We start from the raw sequence: 21,749 nt of genomic DNA on the forward strand, positions 1-21,749 counted from the left end.
GGGCACTCAACTCTACTTGGATACTTCAAGGTACGGGGAGCTCACCCCCTCTGAGGGGATTCATCCTGTAGAGGTGCCCGAGCCTCCAGGACGGCCCGGACGGACCTGGCGCCTCGACCTTGGCCCTGTTGAGTGGGCTGGCCTCCGCTCGGCCGCACCTGGCGGGGGTGGCGGGTCGGGTGGGGATTGCGGCGCGGATGGGCCGGCGCTGCTGTCCCCAGCCCCAGTGCTGAGGCAGGCAGAGTGCAGTGGGCTCTGGTGGAGGTCGGGAGAACTGCAGGGTGAAGGCCGCCGGGGGCTCCGCGGGCTGCTGGGGGGGAGGCACTTGACACCGGCCGGGGGAGAGGAGGGGCCGCTGTCCCTACGGCCAGTGCTGGATGCGGGGACCCAGAGAAGAGGCAGCGCCAGGTAGCGGGGAGCCCCGCGGGGGCGTGGGGCTGGGGGGTGGGAGGGCTGCAGCAAGGCCCCCGGTGGAGTGGTCCGGAACGCGACCGCGGCAGGGTGCCCAGGCCCAGCGCAGGGTCGTGGCCATGCAGGGTCCGGCCCTCCGTCTCGCAGCGTGCGGAGACCCCCCGGCGGGGCCGTAGGGGCCGGGAAGTCGGGCCGAGGGCGCTAGGACCGGCCGCGCGCCCAGGCCGCTACCGCCGCGGCGCCCCGGGGCCCCCCAGTCGGCGCTGCCTCCCGGGCCGGCTCCGCAGCGCCGGGGCCGGGGCCAGCGCGGCCGCGGGGGGCGAGCAGCGGGCGGAGGCCTGGGCCCGCGGGCGGCCGGAGGGAGGGAAGGAGGAAGGCGGAGAGAAGGGGTGGGAGGGGGGGACCCGGCAGAGGAGGCGGAGAGAGGGAGCGCGACAGCGAGCGGAGGGAGGGAGCGAGCGAGGCAGGCAGGCGGGCCGGGAGGGAGGGAGGGCGCGCGGGCGGCGGCGGCGGCGGCGAGAGCAGAGGACGAGCCGGGACGCGGCGCCGCGGCACCAGGGCGCGCAGCCGGGCCGGCCCGACCCCACCGGCCACACGGTAATGAGCGCCGCTGCTGGCGGCCCGGGAGGCCGGCCCGGAGGCGGGCAGGGAGGAGGGGAGGCCGGGCGGGGGGCACGGCGGCGGGCAGTGCCCAGCTCGGGGCACGCTCCTGGACCCCTGCAACTCGGCGCCGGGCGCTCGCGGGGCCAGGGCTGCGGGCGGGGACGGCGGGCCGGGCTGGCCAGGGCGGCGCGGGGGATTTGAGGGTTTGTTTATGTCCCCGCGGGCTCGGCAGGCGCCCCCTCCCGTCCCGCCCGCTCCCGGCGCGGAGCCCCCTCCCCGCCCCCGCCCGGCTCCGGGCTCAAGTTCAAGTCTATACAATGCCGCGGGGGGCCCCCTCCACCGCCGGCCTCGGTCGCGGTGCCCGGCTCGGCGCTGCCGCAGGGGCCCCGGCCTGGCCGCCCCCGCCTTCCGGGCCCTGCCCCCGCCCCGGGGCCCCGCCTGGGGCCTGCGGCCGGGGCGCTGGAGGGCGCGGACCCCGACCCGGAATGATCGGCTCCCGCCGCGGCCCGCAGGGAGCGGGGGAGGGGGCGGGGGCCGGGCCCCGCGCAGGCTCCGCGGCGGCGGCAGAAAATGGCAGCCTGGCACGACCCGGCCCCCCGCCCCTCCCCCCGGCTCCCGGCCCTCCTCGGCCCGGCGGGGCGGGGGACCCGGGAGGCCCCCGGGGGCGGGCCGAGGGGTGATCCGGGGGCCGGGCCGGGGAGCGCTGCGCAGCGATCCTCCTCCGGCCACCTGTGGCTGGGGGTGCGGGGTGCCAGCGGATCTGGGAGGGGCGGCGGGGGTGGGGAGAGTGCCACTTGGGGGGCACACCTCCCCGCGGAGGGCCGGGCGGCGCGAGGGGGGGGACGTCGTGCCTGGCTCCTCCCTGCCCCCGCCGCGGGCCGTGGGAGCCGGGGCGGCGGCGGCAGCGGCGGCGGCGGTGGCGGTGGTGGTGGCGCCGCAGTGTGGGGGCGGGGCGGGGGCGGGTGAAGATCCCGGGCCGGGGCCGCGGGGGCCGGAAAACGCGGGGATGGGAGCTGCGGACCAGGGCCAGGGCCGGGAGCGGCGCGGGTGGGAGCGCCTGGGGTCGCCCCCTGCAGCAGCACCCCCAGTCGTACACACTCACACGCACGCGGACACACTCACGCACACGCACCCCCGCTGGGCCGGTGCAGACGTGTCCTTGAAAGCTTCGCATCTGCACAGTGAAGGACGAGGCCTCGCAGAGGCTGCAGATCGGGGTCTTCGGCCCCGCGGCCCCGCGCCCCAGGAGACCCCGAGCTTCGGAGCCGCAGGCGGCCGCGGTCCGTGTCCCGCCCTCACCCCGGCTCCCCTCCCCCAGGCCGCCCTGCCCTCCCTCCCCCTCGGCGCGGACCGAGCTGGCGTGGGTCCAGGGCCCGCCCCCGGCCTCCCCCAGCCCCCCATCGCTGGGGCCCGCGGCCCTCCGGCTGCCAAACTGCATTTCGCTTTCCTGGAACCTCCCTTCTTGGGGGCACCCACTCCCCTTCCACCCCACTCTGTTATTTCCCACTTTTCTCTCCATCCCCAACGTCCTTCCACCTCTCTCTACCTCAAAGCCAGTTGAGTAGGTCTTGCCCTGGTTGGGGAGTGGGGGGCTAGCCGACTCTCGGGGGCTTTCTTCCCCTGCTCCTGAGGGGAGCACCCCCGTGGCTGCACCTTGACCCAAGATGGCGTCCAGCACCCAGCTGGGCAGCTCCGACCTCAGGGCGGAGGAGGCAGGGCGGCGGGGAGGTAGTGGGGGCGCTCCCAGAACCACTCCACGCGCCCCCTCTCAAACCAGCAGGGACAGGAGCCTGGGCGAGACGCGCCCTCTGCCCTGTGACCCAGCTTGCCCCTCGCTGCCATGCCCAGAGACTGCCATCAGCATCCCTGGGGGACGGTCGGTCTTCATGTTTCACCCTGCGCTGCCAGCGGCTGAACCGGCCTCCAGCCTCCTGGGCCGGCCGGCTGCGAGGGGATCCTGGGATCAGGTGCTGCTCTGCTGTGCCTCCTCCCTTCCAGGCAGATGTGACAGCTGCAGCCAGGGAAGCTTTTCTCCTTAGGCGTTGCTGGAGTGTTAGGACTGGCCTGTGGGATCTGGGGAGCCCAGCTGTTAGGCGGAGGGACCCTCTTCAGGCTGTCCTCCGTGCTGGCAGGGGCTGTCATCTTCTGGTGGATTCCTGAGCTGCCTGGCTTTGGGAGGCTGGGGTTGTCAGGAGTTCCTGCTGGGTTTCTGGGGCAAGGTGGCCCCCCTCTGCCTCCAGGTCCCACAGAGGAGAGCCTGGTTGGGCTGTTTGACAGGCAACTCCGCGGAAGAGTGAGTCTGCACCTGTGTACGTACCTGTGCTGCACCAACTCGGGCTTCGGGGCTGGCATCTACCTGCCTGCCGCCCTTCCCGGCCCCACTTCTTTGGGCCCTGGCTCCCTCTCTGCCCTCGAGCTGCTTGGAACTTGTCTGTAGCTACTCCTCAAATGCATAACCCCAGGCCCAGGCTGACCCAGCTCTCCTTGTCACCACCCCCACCCCCACTCCACCCCCTGTTGCAGGGGGGAGGCTGCCATGGGAGGTTGTCCTTAGGTGAATTTCTTGTTGAATTGAGGACTGCCTGTGCACCGTGCAAGGGCTGCCCCCCAGCCCTGGAGAGGACGACCCGGACTGTCATCTGTCAGGGTGTCTGCGGACAGGATTCCTCTGTGGGGTGGGGGTTGGACTGGAGCTTGGAGGTCCATTCCAACTTTGAAATTCTATGGCTCTGATTCTAGTGGTGGAATTTCAGACCCAGGAATGGGGGCGGGGTGGTCTGTTTTCACCACACAGCCGTAATCCGGAAAGGCTTCCAAGGAGAGGAGGTCTGAGAGTGCAAGGCCTCCTGGGGGATGGGCCTTGGAAAGGAAAAGGTGGCATGAGGGGTGGGGACACTGCAGGGAGAGAGGTTTGTCACAGGTGACCGCACAGAGAGTAAAAATTCAGCTTCCCCGGTAAACCTTCATAGGCTTTGTGTCCTTCTGTAGGCTTCCATGTAAATCCATGTGTGTCCATAATTTCTGAGGTTCCCCCCCCCCCAGTCCAATTCACAATATGCTCTCGAGTCCCTTGTGGCTATTTTCCTATCACAGTCACAAATCACTGCCAATGGTCCTCTGGAAATGGCTGCAAGAAATGCAGGACAAACTAAAAAATACTTGCCCAGGGTGACTTGGCCCCTGGGGAACTTACACTGTCCCCTGCTCCTGCTCTCTCCCATATGCCTGTGGTCTCCGCAGGACAAGGACTTGGCTGCCTCTGGGTCACCCATCCGACATTTAGTGGGACCTCCTTGAATGCTGAACGGCGGGGCAGCTTGCTACGCTTCTGTGGTTTTGGTCCCTGCTCTCTCCCTGGCGGTCGCCAGGCAAGGCTCCTTTTGTTGGGAAGCATATAGGGAACTCAGAGGAGTCTTAGCTGCTCCCTAATGGGTACGTTAAGAATAGACCATCGCTGGGCCTGAAATGTTACCATTAGTATCGGAGCCTTAGAATTTAGGCTTAAAAGAGACCTGTGAGCACTGAGGACACGTGGAACTGAGTTGGGGGCTATTTGGGTGTGGGGCCAGGCGGGGGTTGGGAGTACTATCCAGACCCTGAGGCCAGAAGAGCCCATCCTGCCTTTCCCCAGTCCTTCCTGCTGCTTGTGCGGACCTGGAGTCCCTGACTGCGTGTGGGGTGTGGGGTGTGAGGTGTGGCCTTGGGAATTGTTTCCACTTCCACTCGATGTGTAACAGGGGGTAGAGGCAGTCAGCAGCCCTCACCTGCCCTTTGAGGCTGGGCATCTCCGTGGGCCTGCGTCTTCCTGCCTTTGAAGGCTTTCATGGTAAATTAAGGTGCCAGATTCCTTTCCCCCCAAATTTTGAGGGCTTGTTTTCAGTCAGGTCTCTCTTTGACTATTTTTCCCTTAAAAAAAAAAAACAAAAAACCCAAAACCAAAACTGAGTTTTAGACCCATGAAGTGTCGGAAATGTGTGTGTGTGCGTGCATATGTGTGTGTGTGTGTTCAAGGCTGCCTCCACTTGGCTGAGTGTTGTGGGTAAGACAGGGTGTGGTGTATGTGTGTGTGTGTGGAGACTTCTCTGTACACGGTGTGCGGCGCCGTGGGGAGAGAGGTGACTTGCTTAGACATGAACCCGTTTCGAGGCAGTCGAAGTGAGGGCCCTGGAGTCAGCTACTTCCCTGCCGCGAGATCAGGGACAGCTAACTTCATTGCTCTGTGCCTCAGTTTCCTCACCTGTACCGTGGAAATAAGACGCCGCTTTGCTTAAGGTTGTCGTGAGGATTCGTGAGGGACAGTGTGCATTGGTCCCACAGCTGAGTGTCCGTGCAGTGTCTGGGCAGCGTGGGTGGACCGGTGCTGCGGGAAGTGCGTTCAGAAGTCTGGTCCGTCTTCCTGCCTCTTCTGCACCATCTCGGACAGCAGAGGAAAGTGCTGATCCTGCCTGACAGAGCTCCAGAGGGGGAGGGCTCCTCAGTGCCACCTGGCAGTTGGTTCTGGGAGTGTAACGGGTGGCCCTGCGGTGACACTGCGAACAGGTTGTCTGTGTACTCACCTTAAATTCCTCACTTCACAGTTCCAGCTCTTTCTTTGGTCCCATGTGTGCTTGCCGAGCATTTCCTGTGGGCAAGGCCCTGTGCTAGGATTTGAGGGGACATGGAGTGAGTTTAGGATGAACCCCGCTGATGAATGACCCTAGACCGAAGTCACAGGAGAGGGAGAAATGAAGTGCTCAAAGGACAGTGCGGTCATAAGGAACTGAGGGGATCAGGGAAGGCTTCTTGGAAGAGGTGGTAATGAAGGTGGGCCTTAAAGCAGTGAAGTGGGGCTTTCAGGCTGAGGGGAGGAGACCAGGCTGTGGGGGATGGGGTGGCTGGAATGTGGAGGAGATGCTAGGCGGTGGAGGGAGGCCCTGGGGGTGCTTGGGGCCAGGCTGAGGCCCCACATTGATTTGGGGAGACTGGTCCCTGTGCTCCGTAGCTCCTGCCTGTCCTGTGGACAGTCGTATTGAACCCTGCTTGTAGTGGCTTCTTGGGGTGGAGAGAAGCCAGGGGGATGAAAGTGAGGGCAGGGGAGGGCGCCCTCCCCCCCAGCTCATCTGGTGTAGGTGCTTGATGGTCTCTTTATATTCTATAGACTCTCCAGTGCTTAAGAGCTCAGCGTGGAGGGAAATAGAGCATATTTAAATCACACAACCCTGGGGCGCGGTGGGGGGGTATGTGGGGTGGAGGGGGCTGTGGCAGGGGCTGTGGCGGTTAAGGGAAATACCAGCCAGTGACAGCAACTGTGGCCGAATGGGGAGGAGAAGGGTCGTCGGCTTGGCCTCCCATTGCTTCCCCTCACCCAGGCTGAGGTGCCCCGACGTCCAGAACATTCTTCCAAGGGGCTGCGAGCAGGAGGGAAATGGAGGCTGCCGGAGCTGGCTCTGCCCTTCCCTCCGGTCTCCCTCTGCCACACGCAGCTGAACTGAGCCCCTGGTTTGGAGAGGATGTGCCCCAGGCGGGGCTGCAGGTGCCTGGCAGCCCCCAGCAAGGACAGCTCTAGTCAGGGCCCTCCAGGCCACATCTCCCTTGCTGATCACATCCAGGCCGGGCCTGTCTGGAGGACAGCGGCGGGGGAGGAGGTGCAGACGTCTGGGGCTTTCCTAACTGAATCCCGGCAGGGAGTGGAATTTTTTTTTCAGCCAGAGCTCAGCGTGGTCCACTCCTGTCCTGCTGAGGTTCCCTCTGACCCCTAAGACTTCCCAGCCTTATTTACTTCTATACCCAGGTTCCTATTTTCTCTTTCCTGCGGTCATGGCCCTGCTCACTGTCATCCCTATTGATCTCCGTTTCTGTTTCAAATGTCAAGGTCATTTTTATTCTGAGCCGGTTGTTAGCTGCCCTGTCTGGGTACACCAAGGGGACAGAGGACCATCTCTCCCAGCTGGTAAGAGGAGGGTCAGAACTTGGGTGTTCTGACTCCTGCTCTAATTAGATGGATCTGGGGGTTGGTGCAGATGTTCTGGACCGAACAGATTACCTAGATCCCTGTGTTCCAGTGGTCCTTACTCGAACAGGTTAAAAGATGCGGAGAAGAGACGTTACGGGACGGTGAGGTCAGATCTGTGGTTTACGGAGCCCTGGATTGGACCGGGCCATGTCATGGTGAATGTCAGGGAAAGCTTGGACTGCGAGGCTGGGAGGCTGGTGCTCTGGAAGTGGCTCCCCCCCCCCACCCCCAGAGGTTCCCCAGAGGACCCTGAGAGAGGCAGGTGAGGGCCTCGGCCCGGTAGGTGGGATCCTCGAACACTCCAGCAAACAGAACCTGTTGGGAAGGGGCTTCTTGAGGGAATGGTCCTGTGTGATTAATTTTAGAGATTCTGAAAGGATAAATACATTTGTGGATAGAGGGAAATCTATTGAGATTTCCCCAAGCCTGTGAAGTGTGGTAGTAAGCGTGTCTATTCTGATGTGTTAAATGTCCGTGGTGTGGTGTTGGGTAGCCCACAAAAGCAGTGTGCAGAGCATAATCTTGTTTTTGTAAAGTCCTTTAAAATAAATACAAATATACACGGACAGAAAAAGTCGTTCTGGGAGGATACACAGCCGACCTGTCAAGAAAGCCTTGGCCTTTTTACTTGATATACTTTATACATTTTTGTAATCTTTGAAAAAATGTCAATGCACATGTGTTCCTTTCTTAATGACAACAACAAAAATAAATAAAACCACACTTTTTAAAGCTTCTGGATAAGAATGGGAAAAAGATTTGAGTCATGCTAGGACTGGAAGTTCGACTCTTTTTTATAATGGATAAGAAAGGAGCTTGGAGACTGACAGCAAAGGGTAGGGCCACTAGGTCCCTGTCCTTCCCGGGAGGGCTGTGGGGAGGAATAGTATGGATGCTCTGAGCAAAGGCTGGGGCTAAGGAGGCGAGTGGAAAATAGGCAGCTGGCTGAGTACCCGTCCGTGCCAGAGCCAGTACGCCAAGTTAGCTTTGTCGGACGGCAACTTGAACTCTCAGTTCACCCAGGATGGGAAACAGATCATTGAGGGTCTTCACAGAAGGCTTCGATCTGCCTGTTCCTGTGGTCCAAATGGTTCTCTGGGAGGTATAACCAGGGCCGGGTCCCAGGGTGGAGCTCAGGCGACCCAGCCCCCGCACAGAAGGAACAGCGTGAGGAGCCACACGCAGGGAGGACAGAGTGGGACTTCAGGAGACCCCCAGAAGGGATGGAAAGGGTTCTGGGGAGCTCCTCTGGCATGTGGGCTCAAGCTGCGCCCAGCTCTGTGATCGGGAGGCCCACGAGTGGGTGGCAGTGACCCAGGGGACAGGGTGGAGAGGTGAGAAAAGGCAGCTACAAATTCCTCTGCCTGTTGCTTGGCAACAGCCTCCACCTTCCCCATCCACAGCCCCTCCCCCAGCGCCAACCCCCACCCATGGGTGCCCTCTTGGAGTCTGTTTTCCCCTCTGAGGCTGCCCCTTTAACATGACACGAGAAAGAGTATGTGTCCTTGTCTGTCTCTGCCCCACCCTGGATTAAGGCAGGAGCATAAATATGGTACCCTGCAAGCAAGCACAGAGCAGGTCCCTCTGCACCGCAGGGCCCCCCACCGCCCCGGCCCCGCCCCCCCCCCCCGGGGCCCCTATAGCCCCCAGCCAGCAGGGGACAGAGGTGCTGGGCCAAGAGGAGACTGGCAGGCAGGGCAGCTGGCAGACCTTGATGCACTTCTCAGCACTCCTAGCCCACAGTTAGCGTGGGCCCGACGTGTCCCTGTGTCCTCATGCCACAGGCCCGGCGTCCAGGTGTAGAGAGGGCCTCGGCCTCTCCCCCGGGTTGCCCAATTCAAACGCAACACTGTCTGAAGCACCTGCTGCTGACCCCAGGGAAATTTTTTTTTTAGCCATAGCTCAGTAGCTCATAGCTACTCATAGCCACCACACAGTAGGTGGCCAGGAGGTAGGGGTTCCTTTTCTTTAAGTGGGGTCACCAGAGAGCTGCATAAGGGCTTCTCTGGGGACCGGGCAAGACGACCCCCTGCGAAGGCCCCATTGCTCCGTCAGCCCCTACAAATATTGTCTGTCATCCTCTCTGTGGGGGCCTCAGGGCCTCGGGAAAGTCAGGATTCAGATGGTTGGTCTGTGAGCCCTCAGGCCCAGATCACCTGATAGCCAGGCCTTTCCTCTGGGCGCAACACTTCAGTCTTGTTAGAGTCCATGCCCACTGGGGACCGCGCTGGTCCCCTAAGTCCTAGGTCTCCTCTTTCCCGTAGGCCTCTGGTCTCTTTGGGCCCAGAGCAGACGGTGACGTCTCTGCTGGTTCTGGGCCTACTGGCAGGGCCGGCTCTGCCCCTGGCCTGGAGGCCCGGGAGGGTCTAGACCACAGGGGCCCAGCAGCTGGCACAGAGCGATGGGTCCTAATGGCTTTATGACCAGCAACAATGTGGTGCCTATTGCCATCGTCTCGTAGCCTGGCTCCCCACCCATCTGGTGGTGGCCTGAGGGCCCGCCTGGTACCAGAGGCTCAGCTGGGAAACCCAGTGGGGCCGGGCAGTTGCTGCTTTGGTTTTTTCCTGTCAACACCCTCAACACAGCCCAGACTCCAGGAGAACTGGGTTCAGCGGAGCGAGCGGCCAGGGCCCCACCTTGGCAGGCCTGGCATCTCTCGGGTTTCTGTTCAGAGGTCCCCTGCTTCAAAGCCTCAAATAATGTTCATCTGTTCATTTCTCCCAGCCCTACTGTGTGCCAGGCACTGGCCACAAAGACGAAAGAGACGAGCCAGTCTCCAGGCCCACAGTGCGATGCAGCTGACCAGGGCGAGTACTAGAATACAGGCTGCTGGAGAGAGCTCGGGGCACCGCGGGCGCTCAGAGAAGGGAAGTCACATTCAGAGAAGAAAGAAAATCAGGAAGAGCTTTTTTTTTTTTTTTTTTTTTAATTGAAATTTTGTTGGCCTATACTATGAAATGAGCTTCAGGTGTACAACACAGTGATTCGACAGTGACCTAATGACAGAGGCCGTGCTCGAGCAGGGTGTCAAAGGGCAGGGAGCAGTAAGCCGGGGGGGGGGGGGTCAAGGGCATTTTCTGACCTGATGGGATGTCGGGGCTGGAGCTGGACCCTGGAAGGGTGGGATGTAGACTATGGAGATGTTGGGGTTGGAGTAACTGGCCGGCAGTATTTCCATCTGAGAGAGCACCTAGGGGCCTCTGGGCAGAGACTGGACAAAAGGATGGGGGGAGGGAGCCTAGGCAGAGGGGGAGCAGCAGTGGGGCGTGGAGGCGGGGTCCATCGTGAGGCATTTCGGGAGCAGAGCTGGCAGGAGCGGCTGGGCGATGTCCCCTGGCCAGCTGTGCGGGTGGAGGTGGCAGCTGCTGAGAGGCACAGGTGGGGGTAGTCTGGGAGGGCCCTGGGGGTGCTTCACGTGGGGGAAGGGACTGCAGTTGGGGGGCCCAGTGTGAGCCCCAGTGCAGCATGACGGATTAAAAGGGCCGGCACATTTTCTTCCGTAAATGTAGCCACCCCTGCAGACTTTTGAGGAGGGAAGTAGCGGGGTGGGTGGAGGGGATTCTGATGTTTGGGGCTCTGAACGGGGCCTCGCACTTCTCAGGAGCCCCTCAGAAGATGAGCCTCGGGGCATCTGGGTAGCTCTGCCGTTAAGGTTAAGTGTCTGCCTGCCTGAGGCTTAGGTCCTGGTCCCAGGGTCTTGGGATTCAGCCCCAGCTGGCCTCGGGCTCCCTGCTCAGTGGGGAGTCTGCTTCGGCCTCTGTGCCTCCCCCTGCTCTTGGTCTCTCAAGCAAATAAATAAATAAAATCTTAAAAAAAAAAAAGGAAGATGAGCCTCAAGGTCTAGTCCCTGTCGCTGGGCTCCCTGGCTGCAGGACCCGGGGTGAGCCCTGTCGCCCTGAAAACAGTATGTCAATTGCAAAGCTGGCGTCCACCCTCCCTTCAGAGGTAGGCCTGCCGGGATACTTGGGGATAGGCTGGGGACAGCAGTTTTGGGAAGCAAATAAAAGAAACAAACAAAAACTTTCTCTAAAATAGAGGTGGGCCTTCTGTATGTCATGGGAAGGGCCATTTCTGAAGAACTTCTAGAAAAGTGATGCGAGCTGGGTTAACACCACTGAGGGAAGAGGCAGAGTGTGGCAGCGTGCCAGAGCCACCAGGCCCAGTCCTGGACAGACAGGGGTCTCACCTTGGCCCTGCCACCTCCTGGCCGCACCCTTGGGTGGATCACGCACGCCTCCCTCCTTCGCCTCGGTTTTACCATCTGCAAAGTGGAGGCAACCTAGCAGGCTTGGGTTTGCTTGTTTGAAACACTGCTTCTTGCACTAAACCTGGGTATTTGATGGCACTCGTCACACTTTCTATGTCACCCATCTTTTAGAAGAATCCTTATGCGGTGGACCTCACAGGTGTTTGGGAATTAACAGCGGCGCACGGTCCCTTCTGGTGTTGAGGAGGCACACATGTACGTGCCCCTTCTTTCTCTGTCTCATCTTTTGAGCTGCTTCTTGCTCTTTGCCTCTGGGAGGCCTGTCCCACCTGTCTCCTCAGTCAGTTGGGAGGACTTCCCTGTCCTGGGGGACACGCTCCATGGACTCTCAAGCCTGGGTCCGCCCGGGGTATTTGAGAAGCATCTAGTGGGCGACATGGAAATCAGGGGAGTCGGTTCCTTTTCTCTGTGATAAAGAGGGGACAGAACTGTCCACAGCTCTGTGGAGAGCAGAGGGTGAGGGAGGGAGAGGCTCCACACTGTGCCGGGCCTGGGAGGAGCAGGACTGGGACCTAGCCCAGGAGCTGCCTGGGAGTGCCAGGGAGAGGGGGCCTGAGCTCTGGTGGGGTCTGGGAGATGAGCTTGGGGTGACCCTGTCTGGACAGTGAGGCCAGCTTCCTCGTTAGCGGGCACACATGGTGACCATTGGCTATCTCCTGCCCCCGCCCCCACCCCCGCCGACATGCAGCCCTGCCCAGGGGGAGACCTTTGGAGCATCGCTGCCTTCTGGAAGAGGCTCTGCTGGGAAGATGGCTTCCCGGCCCGGGCTCCGGGGGCCGTGATGTCGGCAGGAAGGCCTGGGCCAGAGTCAGGCTGTCTCTCGCTGGGCAAGGGGCTGGGGCGGGGACCGCTGTCACCTGAGGGTGGGACTCGGTGCTTCTTGTACAGACCTGCGTGTGTCTCCCGTCGGAGGGGCAGCCCTCTGGAAACCGGGCCTATATGGACTGAGGGTGTGGTGGTGTAATCAAATGAAACGTACAGCATAATTAATCTGGCATGCCCTTAACGGTATGCATAATTGTGCTGCATGGTAATTAGGTGTAAATGGTAAGCAGTTCACATAAATGTTTTTGTAATTGGTATTAATTTTGCAGAGGCAAACTAAGTTTATGCGGTTTTTTCCTCTTCTTGCTCTGTTAGTTTTCTAGCACAGGCAATTCCTCCCTCTTGGAGGAATTCTATTGCAAATGTTTGTTTATCAGGCAATGTTTTGTGTTTTCTCTCGGAACAATGTTATGAATGGTTATGAGGTTCCCAAGCTGGTTTCCAAATGCCTCTTTGGCCCAGAGCGTAGGTGAAGTGGATGACACGTGGGCAGGGGGTGCCTGGAGTGGGAGAGTGTGTGCGTGTGTGTGCGCACGCGCCTACATGTCTGTCTACATGTGTGTCTCCACATGTCTGTGTGTGTCTATATCTGGCTGTGTGTACGCACGCATGTGTATCTGTATGTGCATGTGCCTCTGTCTGTGTGTATCTGTGTGTACGTGTGTGTGTGGCCACTGTGACAGATTCCGGGCTCTGGTGAAGAGGTAACCCGTTCTTGTGGCTGGGCACCTCGGATTGGGGAACTAGCGGCAGACTCGGGCTCGAGCCCCGAGAGGGGACTCCGGGTCAGGCCACAGTGAGCAAGAGCCACTCGTGGGTGTGGTCTTAAGCCAGAGTCTAGGTTTCCTAAGGACACGTCACTGGCCTTTTGCCCTGATTAATCATATAATACTTTTTTTAAAGACTTAACATTTCTTTAGTGCCCACTGTGTGCCAGGCACTGTGCTCAATGGTTCACTCGGATTCTCTCATACCTTAAAATGGGTTAATAAAGTAGGGGCTCCTAGTTACTCCATTGTGCAGATTGGGAAAACAAAGCCCACGTCTCTGAGGGGCAGAGCTTGGGGTTCGAGGTGGAGTCCGGCTGAGTCTAGGGCCAGAGTGGGGGAACGAATGGCACCGGGGCTGCTGGGCCAGCGGCTAGTGATTCTGAGAGGTGCTGCCCAGAATCTGGGGCTCCTCTTCCTCCTCTCGGCCCCCTCCGCAAGAGGTTTGGTTTCAGGTGGAGCAGCAGGGAAAAACAGATCAGTGACCAGTGGGTGGTTCATGTAGCGGTGGGTCGAGAGGGACTGTGCTCCAACAGGACCTGAGGACCCTTTGGGGGGACATCTTAGTTTTGGCCTGGGAGGGGGTCAGGTGGCTGATCACTTGGTGTCACTTGATCTGGGAGGAGTGGAAGAAGCATGAGCATAGGTGGGGAGAGAGAGCTGTCCTGGCTTGGGAAAGGTGGTGCAGGAGCCCAGAGCCCCCGAAGAAGGCCTTTCCATTGGCACAGTGCCTCGGGGGACTCTGCTAAGCAACGCTAGAATAGGGCTTGTGGGGGGTCACTCTGGGCATGCAGCACTGGGAGTGACCGCACACAGTCCTCTCTGCCTCAAGGGGCACCCGGAGCGGGAGACAGCTGCTGGCCGTTTGGGGGGCCTGCAAGGTGCAAGATGTGAACTCTGACCCCATCTGTTTGGGAAAGCAGACACGTGCATATACACACGGGAAGCAAAATGACCACAAACAGAAACTGATTCAAGACCCCTGGATGGGTGGTCGAGGAGAAGTAATGGGAGTGGGGGTGCTGAGGGATGTGGGGAGAAGGGGCCCCGTCAGAAGAGAGAATGGTGTGAGTGTAGTCACAAGTGTGGGGACGGAAGATATAAGCTGGGGGAGGGACAGTGGCCGGTCCTGGAACGAGGGGGTCAGCTAGGAAGGGGGGTTCATGCTGCAGTGAGATTGTTGTAGGACTGGGCCAGAGTTTAGATTTTACTGTGCGTGAAAATCCCTGGCATCGTGGTTTTTTAAAAAAAAAAATTCTTTTTTAGGATTTTATTTATTTATCTGTCAGAGAGATAGAGAGCACAAGCCGGGGAGCGGCAGGCAGAGGGAGAAGCAGGCTCCCTGCTGAGAAGGGAGCCATATACGGGACTCGATCCCAGGACCCTGGGAGCATGACCCGAGCCCAAGGCAAGTGCTTAACCAACTGAGCCACCCAGGTGCCCCTCATGGATTTTTAAAAAAATACCAGCTTTATTGAGCTATAATTCATATACCATACAATTCACCCATTTAAAAGGTACAATCTGATGGTTTCCAGTACCTGCACGCAGTTGTGCTACCGTCCCCACAATCAATTCTAGAACATTTTCATCGGGTATCCTAGGCTTTGACTGAGAAAGCCATGTGTGGAGAATCTACTGAGCAGCTGGGGTGGGGGGTAGAGGTACGAGAGGCTGGGAGCCTTGTTGTAGAATAACCACCAAGGGCAAGGCCCATGGTGCAGAGGCCCCATGTCCCTCCCCCGGGTGGAGACGGCGGATGGAGGCCTGAGGACCAGGTGCTGCGTGGAGTGTGGGGACGGCGGCGGGGGACGGGGAATCTCAGTTCTCTTCGGTGGTGGGGGCTCGGCAGCGGAGGGGACGGTGGTGGCACTTCCACAGCGGGAGAGAAGCCAGAGGAAACAGGAGGCATCTGGTTCTCGCAGAGTTGGATTTCAGGTGACTGCGGGTCAGCCAGGTGGAGAGGTTCACGAAGTAGACTTGGAAGCCTGAGTTTCTCAGCAGAGGGGAAGTTAGAGGGCAGCGGAAGGTCCAGTGGGACCCCTGAGGGTGTCCACTGCACACTTGCCGAGACAGAGCAGAGGAGCCCGGGGTGGGAGAGTCAAGGACACGGAGCCAGGGGGAGGCGTGGGTGGGAGAGAGAGCCAGAGAATCCCCCGCTCTGTGAACCTCCAGAAGCAGGGGTGTCTCGGGGCTCAGCAGTAGCACTGGAGAGATGATGGACGTACTGGAAGCAGGGCAGTGGTTGGCTGGCACGGAGGCGGAATTGAACTCCAGGACCGAGAGGATGGAAAATTGGCCCCTTGAGGCTGTGGGTGACCGTATCAGTCCGGGCCCATTCAGAAGACAGAAACCACATAGTGATTTGAACAGGAAAAGTTCACTATCAAGACTTATTAACTACAACAGGGGATGAGAGTAATGAGAGATCGGGCTAGTAAGCAGTAATACAAACAGCAGAGAATCTAGAAGCAGCACTTTGAGACCAGCCCCTAAAGGGAAGAGGCCCCCCAGGGCTGAGACCCTTGCTGGAAACCTGGCCCCTAGAACTCACTGGAAGCCCATCCTTTGCGTCCCAAGGAAGGCTGTGTATGAGGAAATATCTTGCTGGAGGCACAGTCGCCACTAAACCCCCCTTCAAGGGGATTGTTGGGTGATGCTGCTGGCGGTCCCACACGGCAGAAGCCAGGCCCCGCAGGAGCCCCTCCCCACAGGAGCCTGGTGCTGGATGGGGCAGGACTGGGCATGGGGGGGACGTAGGGGAGCCACAGGGACAGCAGGATCTGGCTGCTGGAGGAGTTGTGTATGGTGCTGGAGCCCTCCGGGAGAGCCCACTGGGTCTAGGAAAGGAGACTCCCTTTTCTTCAGTGTCCCTCCATCCCCCTCTGCTGGCAGAGTGCGACGCCAGACTTGCTGGCTGAGGAGAAATATTTCAAGGGCCTAGCTCCATTTTCACTGAGCAGGAAATGAAGGATGAATAAATCGATTAGGGGCACCGTCTACTCCTTGGGCTGTACAGTTCCATTTGCACCTTTCACGCACATTCGGGCCCCCTTGCAACTACCAAATAAGCTGTATTTCTACCTAGCAAGACGCAGCCGTTTTTCTCACTGAGGTTCTCACCCTTTTCCCCAGATGAAGAGTCCTAGCAATCATTGTATCAACGGCTGTCTACATGAATAACTTCTCGAATTCAATCACAGTCCCACTGACTATTCTCCTCTTACCTAAGGACTAAATTATAGGGGCGCCTGGTTGGCTCAGTCGGTGGAGCGTGCAACCTTTTTTTTTTTTTTTTTTTTAAGATTGATTTGTTTATTTGAGAGAGAGAGAGAATGAGCACGGGCAGGAGGGGCAGAAGGAGAGGGAGAAAGAGAGAAAATCCCACAGAGCCCAGAGCACAGAGCCCAATGCGGGGCCTGACCACCAACCCTGAGATCACAACCTGATCCCAAACCAAGAGTGGGACACCTAACCGCGTGTACAACCGAGGCTCCTCTGCACATGCGACTCTTGATCTCAGGGTTGTGAGTTTGAGCCCTTAAAAAAAAAAAAAAAAGAAAAAGACAAAATGATAAAGTTAATTTCCAACAACTGGTGTATGAAATAATGGGAAGAAGGAGGAAAAACAAGAAAACAGTTACCATGTGCAAATAAACATGTGTATGTATCAAGTAAGTAGAAAATAGTCAGTTCTCATTTCTGTATTTGTTCGCAAGGCCACATCTGCGGTCCGGCTCCTTTCTCCCACTGCCTACCCTACATTTCCTCTCTTCAGCAGGCCAGGCTTCTCTTACCTGGTGGAGTGACCTAAACTTAGATGCTCGGAGGATCTGAATCCCCGGTTGGCCTGTCGTCTTTGTTGTTGTCACTGTTCCTGAAGTTTTCCCTTAACCTTAACTTTGGGGCATGGAAGTTCTAAGAGATAATTGAGAAAATCCTCTGGATTTCAGACTTGGTCTTCCTTGCCTCTGTTGTGAACCAGCAACCCACTTTCTCTTTGGTAACCAGGATCAATCACCCAAACCAGTGGGGTAACTCCTTTTTTTTTTTTCCGTCTGTTGGTTCAGTGGAATAGGGATCCAAAAAAGCCAGGCTGTTGACTTAGCATCCAGTGGAGCCATGGTGGTGGGGGTCATGATGGTCAGCATTCCTAGAGGGTTTCAGAGACATGGGGTGGGGTGGGGCTACATGTAGGGGTCAACGGGGAAGTAAGTGAAAAGTATTGGGAGCTGCCCGGTGTGGACCATGGGCCACCTCCTGGGGAGGGGGGGACAGAATCTGAGCCACTCTCACGGCTGCGCCAAACAGCAGCCCTGCCAAGGGTTCCCGTGACTGATTCTCACACGGACTCTCAGCCTGGGCCCCCGGGGTCCCCGGCTCCAGGGGCACGGAACGCCCCTCTGGCTGTCCCAGCATGTGTGGCTCCCGACAGGGCCTCTCCTGACTTGCCATGCTCAGAACTGAACTGTATGCTCCTTTCTAGAAGTCTGTACTGGCTCTTTTTAATGCCCAAGGACAACTTCAGATCCTTACCAGCATCTATTTTGGGTATAAATCTTTTTTTTTTTTTTCCTCCTTGCTTTTGGGGCTGTGTCATGGGAACCATTAGATGAGCAGAAGAGTCCGATTCAACTCCTCTCTGCTCGTGTGGCCACTACGGTGGCAGCAGCTTGGGGTGATCATGAGAGCTCACGCTGGGGGTGCCCTGGCCTCGAGGATGGTGTGACAACCACAAGTCATTGTGTTGTGACTCCAGAGCCAGACAGATGGGCTTTGAAGTGGCAACAGGATGGCAGGACTGTTGGCCTGTTGCCAATGGCTTTTGGTATTCTATGTGCAGCTGGTGGTTTGGACGGGAGAGATGTTTCTGGAAGACAGAGTAATGGTATGATGATGTGCATCTCACTCGTGTTGAGAGAGAGTGAGCAGTGCAAAGGAGAGATACTCATCCCCCCCCTCCAGCCCCCACACACATCCAGCCCAGTCTTGTGACCAAGAGAGGCTGTCATAGTGGGGAACAGACTTGGCAGATAGACATCTCTGTCTAGGAAGCCCTGATCCCTCCCCTGAGCCTTCTACTGGCCCTCAGCTCACCAGCCCCAGAGCTTATCACCACCCTGGATGGTATGGGGCACAAGATTACTCTCCTGCCTTCTGTCATCTACAGGAGTCATTTGCTCCTCCTCCCAAGCTCAAGTGGGAAATTCAGCTATGAGGCTGTCATCTGTGGGCTGGTGTCCCTGCAGGGGCATAAATGGTGGATCTGGGGTGTATGCTTAGCGCTCATCCATGACTGAGTGCTGCCATATTTGTGAGGCCTCTGGAGTTCCATGGACCTCGTTTCATAGCCCTACTCTGGAACTTTCTACCTGTGCTGCCTTGGAGAGGCAAGAAACCTCTCTCAGCCTCAGGTTCTCCTTCTATTAAAGGTGGGACTACCAAGGGAACCTGCTTTATAAACTTCATAGGATTGTTGTGAGGCTGAAATGGGACAGGGCATGTCTCTAAGCAAGGGCCTGGCACGTGGCTGGTACTCAGCAAATAGTTGAATGAATGACGGACTCGTTGGGCAGGGCACCAGATACTATGATTAGAAGATTGCACTGCTTACCGCCACCCCTCCCCCTGTCCCCACTGCACACAGGCAGGAAAGGGAGGCTAACCAGAAACTTTGCTTTCCGAGCAGTCTATGCCCAAAGCAACAGTCACAGGTTAATTGTAAGAGGACATGATGGAATGGAACACTCTGGACTTCAGGGTAGAACAGACCTGGATTTGAATCTGGCTCCCTTTAATCGTGACCTTGGGCAGCTTTGTTAACCTCTCTATACTTCCCTTTTCTCATCTGGGAAACCCGGGAAAAGTAGTCCCCGCTTCAAAAGGTCGGAGTGAGGCGTAAGGATCAACGAGATGTTGACATCGTAAAGCTCTGTTCTCAGGGGTTGGCACATCGTGGGAGCTTCCTAAGTACAAGCTCCTGTTTGGGCGATGCAGGCTCACAGGCACTCGGGGGATTTCAAGAAAGGAGAGAAAACTGTGGGCTGGATTAGTCAGGGACTAACAGTTGTTCGAATGTATTGCGTATTTTCTTCGTGCCAGGCACTCTTATAAGCACGTGCGATGCATTTCATTTAGATTCTCACAACAGCTCCGGGAAGTGGCTCCTGTCACTCCCCCTCCTTTTACAGCTGAGTAAACTGAGGCTGTGGGCCACCGCCTTGCCCCAGGCCGCACAGCTGATGGAGGAAACAGGTCAGGATTTGAACCCACGCAGGAAGAAGCCCTTCGGGAGGCTGACATTGGCATATGAGTCAGGACTGTCACCCGCGGGGTGCAGACTCACTCACACCCCAGGGACGGAAAGGCTCCCATGACCTGGAGGTTCAGAGATGCCCTGCCTTCGGGTACAGCGAGATGCTGCGGGGACCCAGGCAGTGACCACAGTTTGCCATCCCTCTGTCTTCAGCCCTTTGTTCTCGGGCAAGCCCTCCCCCGCGGGCAGCAGCTCCTGACTCACATCCTACCCCTGAGCCTTTCCATTGCACCACCCGGTCCCGGGAGGCGTCTGATTGGCCCTGCCCGGTCACGTGCTCATGCTTTGAGGGAGGGGGTGGGGTGTGGCCGGTGGGGAGGGGAAAGGCCCCCAGACAGCTGGAAACAAGCAAAGTCCACGAGGGGGAAAGCAGACTTCAGATGCGGGGAGGGAAGGGGGGGGTCCAATACAGAGATGGTGATGTGGTTCTCAGCAGGGCAGATGGAGGGCTTGCCCTGGCGTCGAAGGGGCTCTTAGGGAGAGGACATTAGGAATGTTCCTGATGGAGCAAGGATTTAGGCTTGGGGCAATGCTGGCTTTGCTTCTGGAAGAGACTGCTTCTGTGCGGGCCCTAGTTGAGGTGACACAGTGGGGTGACAGTGTCAGGGCTGGTTGGGGCATGCTTGGAGGGGAGATTTGGAATGATCTGCGCCTGGGGAGGGGAGGCGGGAATGGTGGGGGGGGTGGGGGTAGGGGACAATGTGGTGGGGGCGGGGGTTGGGGGCGGGCGGTGACGTGGCAGGTGACGTGGCCGCCATGGCTGAACGGTGGGTCTCTGGCTGAGGTGGGCTGTTGAGTGAGCCAGCGTCGTGGTTAGGGACGTAGGCAGCCGTGACAGGCACAGATGCCTTTTGGGAGGCAGCACCCCGTGCCTGGGCCGCGCCTGCTGGAAGTGATGTTACTGGAAGATAGTCAACGTTTGGTGAGGGGAGGGGGGGTGGGAGGGCAGGGAGGGAGGTACCACTTCTGTAGCCGGTGATGGAACTCTGTGTGGGTGTGAGGAGTTCTCTGGTCATGGCTATGCTGTGGGATGTGATGGTTTCATAGAGCGACAGAGGTGGAAGGGCTGAGCTGCGCTCAGAGAGGAGGATGGAAGCCGAACCCAACAGAAGGTTGCAGTGGGGGAGGGGTAAGACCGCCTTCCCATCCCCCCTTCTGTCTTCCTAAAATTTCTCTTCTATTTCCTCACAGTAGTACACGCATATCATTGAAGAAGGCGGTCCCAGTGTCTCTTCACCAGAGAGAGGTTCCCATCCTCTTCCTCTTCTCAGAGGCCACCGCTTTGAGCTGTTTCTTCTAGCAACTTTACAGCTCAGGTTTCTGAGGAATGTGCCTATTTTTGACCCTTCCATTTTAGACATTTCCCATTGATTTCTTATTTAGCAAATAAGATCCTAGCTCTCCTACCTAGCCACCCTTTCCACTCCCAAATCGTTCTTGTGGTGGGCCCACTCTTAACGGTACGTAACAGTGTTTTTTCAAAACACTGGTTGTACGCGTGTATACGTGTGTTGGGGGTCGTATAGTGCCCCGCCCCCTCCAAGACTGTCACATCCTCGTCCCCTGAACCTGTAAATATGTTACCCTTATGTGGCTAGAGGGACTTTGCAGTTAAAGATCTTGAGGTGGGGAGATCATCCTGCATTCTCTGGGTGGGCCTGGTGTCATCAGGAGGGGCCTTAGAAATGAACGATAGATGCAGGAGAGGCCGAGGAGGTAACGGGAGCAGAGACAGAGTCAGGCGGTGAGGGAAGGCCTGGCCGTCGCTGGCTCCGAGGATGGAAGGGACCAGGAGCCCCAGCATGTGAACAGCCTTTAGGAGCTATAAGAGTCAAGGGAGTGGATTCGCCCTAGAGCCTCCAGGAAGAATGCAGCCCTACTAGCACCTTGATGTGTAGCCCGGTGACATGAACCGTTTTGACCTTCTGACTCCCAGACCTGTGACAGAGCAAATTTATGTCGTTTTAAGCCCTTAATTTTGTGGTAATTTGTCACAGCAGCGGCAGGAAGTTTCCATGTGTATATATGTATACATACACATACAGACTCACACACATTACATATGTATGTCTATGGACACACACGTATTTGTTAAATCAACGAATGCAGCTGTGTTCCCAGCCAGGCCTTAGAGTATCCTGCAAGAGTTTCCTTTCTTTTTTTTCCCCGGAAGTTAATAACGACCTTGTTTCTCCATCTGCCTTATTTTCTCTGCACCTTCTGCCGATTGCTGCCTCACCTTCTCAGCGCTGTCGGCGGGCTCTCTGCAAGGGCAGTCACGTCCGTAGGACATGTTTTGGCTCTAGTTCTCCAGTTTCCGCTGTCTGGGCAGGCGACATGTCCTAGCGGCCATTCTGGGACTTCCTTTTGCGGTCCTCCTTGTCATTCCCTTTGCCTTCTTTCTGGTTGGAGTTCCTGTTTTCTGGATCTCGTGTCTTCCTCTCGTTTGGTTTACTCCCCCTCCTGGAGCACATGGTCCAGGACAGGTACCTGTCAGTATCCGAATCCGTTCCGTTCCCGAGTTTGGATGGCAGACTGCGAACAGTGAGGAGCACCTGTGGTTTTGTC

The 21,749-nt window shown here is 58.0% G+C and overlaps 1 protein-coding gene across 3 annotated transcripts in view; it reads left to right on the forward strand.

Moving 5' to 3' along the window:
• The first annotated feature begins 263 nt into the window (after positions 1 to 263).
• DNMT3A (DNA methyltransferase 3 alpha) overlaps positions 264 to 21,749 on the forward strand; it is a 97,133-nt gene continuing 75,647 nt past the window's right edge. The window contains exon 1 of one of the 3 annotated variants that reach the window (XM_032353130.1): positions 264 to 408. The gene's annotated coding sequence lies outside the window, so the exon portion shown is untranslated. Of the gene's footprint in view, positions 409 to 867; positions 1,009 to 21,749 lie in introns of those variants that run through there. The other 2 variants (XM_032353128.1, XM_032353131.1) reach the window with 2 other exon arrangements.

This window comes from Mustela erminea, chromosome 7, assembly GCF_009829155.1.
Source record: "Mustela erminea isolate mMusErm1 chromosome 7, mMusErm1.Pri, whole genome shotgun sequence".
NCBI classification, from domain to species: domain Eukaryota; kingdom Metazoa; phylum Chordata; class Mammalia; order Carnivora; family Mustelidae; genus Mustela; species Mustela erminea.